This window comes from Mastomys coucha, unplaced genomic scaffold, assembly GCF_008632895.1.
Source record: "Mastomys coucha isolate ucsf_1 unplaced genomic scaffold, UCSF_Mcou_1 pScaffold3, whole genome shotgun sequence".
NCBI lineage: Eukaryota > Metazoa > Chordata > Mammalia > Rodentia > Muridae > Mastomys > Mastomys coucha.
In genome coordinates this window covers 50,883,700-50,887,901 of record NW_022196909.1, presented here as the reverse complement: position 1 = coordinate 50,887,901, position 4,202 = coordinate 50,883,700, and the positions used below count along the sequence as shown (strand labels likewise).

General features: G+C 44.6%; 1 long non-coding RNA gene across 1 annotated transcript in view; it reads left to right on the top strand.

Moving 5' to 3' along the window:
- Window positions 1-4,202, top strand: part of LOC116074680 — a 7,135-nt gene that overhangs the window by 2,123 nt on the left and 810 nt on the right. The gene's annotated exons all lie outside the window — the stretch shown is intronic.

Below are 4,202 nucleotides of genomic sequence, written 5' to 3'. Positions count from 1 at the left end.
GTTTATAGCCTTGACCCACTTCCAGTTTGCTCTGATGACTGAAGATTTGAGCTCTCAGCTTTGTACTCTGGCTGCCCGAGGATATGCCTCCCTCTCCCTCTGGAACCATAAGAAAATTTTTCTTCCATAAGTCATTTTCGAGGGGGGAGGAGGAAGACAAGGAGGGAAGGAAGGAAGGAACAGAAGGGAGCAAGGAAGGGAAGAAAGGAAGGAAGACAAGAAGAAGAGGGAGGCAGGGAGGGAAGGAGGGAAGGAGAGAGAGAGAGAGAGAACTTTGTGGCTGTGAGGATGATCCCTCTGCAATATCTGTCAACCGGTTGATCACCAGGCTTTGGTTGATTCTGCTGATCTGGCTAGCTCAGCAGATGTCCCCTTCCTTCCTCTCCCCTCAATAAGCCTGCGTTTATCCCCAAGCTGCAGGCTCAGAGGACAAGTACAACCCTCAACGAATATAGGCGGACCAGTCTATGATCCCCCTGCTAGAACCTCCAAACAGGTTCTCAAGAAAGATTCTTGTGTCTACAATCTGAGGTGATGACTGCCTGTAATACTCTCTTTTTTAATTGTTTTTATTCTTTCTAATTGTGTGTGCATGTGAGCCCAGGTGACCATAAAACCTAAAGGTGTTGGATCCCCTGGAGCTGGAGTTAGCCTTGGTCGTGGGCTGCCAGCTCTGGGTGCCAGAAGAGTCTCCTTGAGCCACCCCTCCAGCTCCTCTCTGTACTTGTCTGACTTTCATTCTCCCTTTCCCACCCTCAGGTTTCACTTTATATACTTCAGCATTTCCATTTTACTGAAATTTGCAAAAGATGCTAACTTTCTCATTGACAGATCCAGAAGTTTTTGGCTTTGTTGTTGTTGTTGTTTGGTTTTTGTTTTGTTTTGTTTTGTTTTCTCTTTTTCTTCCCCCATCCCCAGAATAGAGTACCAAGGTGAATTGAGCCATTCATCTGCCTCATGCGCTGCTTTGCTCTACAATTATCAGAATGTAGGATGTGCTGGGGACACTTGGGTTTGTGTTTGCTAGTATTTTGTGCATCTACTCTATCAGCAAAGGTGAGGAATTTCCAGCCTATAGTAGGTACCTGTCTGCCCACTGTCTGCTGTTTTACCTGAGGGGACCCACAAGCTGCTGCTTCTGCAAATGATTATCACAGATAAGCCCTAGGGCATCTGGTTCTGAAACCCCAAAAGCAGAGGGCAAAGGAAATCTGAGGTGCTTGTCTGGAGAAATGTAACTTGATCCCAGTGGACTCCTCCCTCGCAGGTGGTCCTAGCAGCAAGCAGTCTCCAGGCTCCTATACTGAGTCAACCTCAGAGACCAGAATCAGAGCTAGTGAGGTGGGGAGGGCTCTGGTCTGCCCAATGCCAGCCCAAAGGACCTCAACAAACCCCAACACCCTTGGAAGTGAGTGCTTGAGGGACCAGTCCAGCAGACCCAGCCTTGCTGAGGAGTCTGAGTAGCTCTTTGAGCCAGAGAGGTTACCGACCCAGCACAGTGGAGGACAAGACAGAGTGACAAGGCCAAATGAGAACACCTGATTGCCCTCTGAAAAGAGACAAATGATTTCCAGAACTGGCGGTTTAAGTATCTAGTGGACAAGGTAACTACAAGGCTCAAGGAAAAAGGAGATGCATTGGGAACCGCTGAGAGCCCCACCAAGTCTCTGTCTCTATGCAGGTTAGCAAGAGTGGCAAGGTTGGCCTGAGCGGTGAGCCACCCACCCCTGTCAGAAAATCTAGACTTTCCCTGGGGAAGATTCCAGAGGAGGCTGGTCTTGGCATCTTAGCCCTTCATTTTTAATCCCAGCACTTGGAAGGCAGACAAGCAGATCTCAGTGGGTTCTGGACTAGTTTGGTCTACATAGAAGTTCCAGGATAGTGAGAGCTACATAATAGAGAAACCCTGTCTCAAAAAAATAAAGTTTATCATAATACTAAAGAATCTTCAATTCAAAAATTATTCAAAGTTAGCAGGGATAAACATGAAATTTTAATCTTATAAAGTTACTAATTTATTGTAAACTGTAGTTAAGATACACAAATAATTTGTCACCTTATAAATGATCCAATTCTTTAATGTGCTCAGAACTATACTTGTACTCGCGCTAAGTACAAATGTAATTCATTTATGGAGACAAAGTTGCAGAGAGATCAATTTACATAGATAGTCTTCTGTATATGTTGTCAAAGTTAAGCCTGAAGAAAGTAACTGAAAACAAGTAAACTTAAAGTTTGTTAAACATGAAATAATTTTTAATAATGGGTATATAAAAAACTGGTTATTCAGGCTAGAGAGGTAGCTCAGCGGTTAAGAGCACTGACTGCTCTTCCAGAGGTCCTGAGTTCAATTTCCAGCAATCACCTGATGGCTCACAATCATCTGTAATGGAATCTGATGCCATCTTCTGGTGTGTCTGAAGAGAGAGACAGCATTATCACACATATTAAAGAAAGAAAGAAAAAAGGAAAAAATAATTTTTTTAAAAAAAAATCTGGTTATGCCAGGCAGTGGTGGCACTTTTAATCTCAGCACTTGGGAGGCAGAAGCAGGTAGATTTCTGAGTTTGAGGCCAACCTGGTCTACAGAGTGAGTTCCACAACACCCAGAGCAACATAGAGAAACTATCTCTAAAAACAAAACAAACAAACAAAAAAAAAAACAAGCAAACACACACACACATACAAGCCAGTTATGAGAAATTGAATACTTGAGTAAACAGGATTAAATTTGCAATACACTTGCATGGCAGGATGTCCCCAGGCCCAAGTGGCTCCCTTGGATGGAGCACAGTTACACTGGAGTAAGTTGTGTGCTAGCCTCATTACAGGTTGCACGGGGAAATAAGATACACCAGAACCCTGGTGCTTCTGCTTCTGGCTATAAAACATGACAAAAAATAAATAAAAAATAAAATAAAATAAAAACCTCCTTATCTACAGGGAAGATGAGTTACTCCTCTCTTCTAACCTGTTGGGGATGGATTCCCTGTTCCTGTGGAAGATCTCAAAGTCTGCACCCACCTCCTAAATATCTGTCTCCAACAACAGGGATGCTGTACTGGCTGGTTTGTGTGTCAACTTGACACAGGCTGGAGTTATCACAGAGAAGGGAGTTTCAGTTGGGGAAATGCCTCCATGAGATCCAGCTGGGAGGCATTTTCTCAATTACTGATCAAGGGGGTAGGACCCCTTGTGGGTGGTGCCATCCCTAGGCTGGAAGTCTTGGGTTCTTTAAGAGACCAGGCTGAGCAAGCCAGGGGAAGCAAGCCAGTAAGAAACATCCCTCCATGGCCTCTGCAACAGCTCCTGCTTCCTGACCTGCTTGAGTTCCAGTCCTGACTTCCTCTGGTGATCAACAGCAATGTGGAAGTAAGCTGAATAAACCCTTTCCTCCCCAATATACTTTTTTTTTTTTAAAGATATATTTTATTTATTTTATGGGTATGAGTACATTGTAGCTATACAGATGGCCGTAAGCTGGGAGTTGAACTCAGGACCTCTGCTGGCCCCGCTTGCTTTGGCATAATTTACTGTAGTTGTCTTCAGGCGCACCTCTGCTGGCCCCGCTTGCTTTGGCGTAATTCACTGTAGTTGTCTTCAGGCGCACCAGAAGAGGGCGTCAGATCTCATTACGGTAGTTGTGAGCCACCATGTGGTTGCTGGGATCCGAACTCAGGACCTTCGGAAGAGCAGTCAGTGCGCTTACACACTGAGCCATCTCGCCAGCCACCCCCCCAACATGCTTCTTGGTCATGATGTTTGTGCAGGAATCGAAACCCTGACTGAGTCAGATGCAGATAGCAATTCCTCTCCACTCTATGCCTTCTGTACAGGACCTGCATACTAGTTCAGTTGGCCACACCATTTCCCACAGCATTCAATTCTTCCACTTAGGAAAAGCTAATTCCAAGGTCAGTACCTCAACTGTCCGTGGTCCATGATCAAAGGAAGCTTCCAGATACGCTGCCCTCACATTCAACAGCTTTGGAAAGCTATTCTGCATACAATCTTATTAAAAATGATGCAGTAGGGCTCTATCTATTTCTCTCTTTTTCTAACTTAATTTTTTACTGATTATTTGAACATTTCATATGATATATCCTAATCCCATTCACTTCCCAGTCCTCCAAGTTGGCCCCCCTTACTCCCTCCCCCCCCCAAAAAAATCAAGTTTAATTTGTGTTGCCCATATACTTACA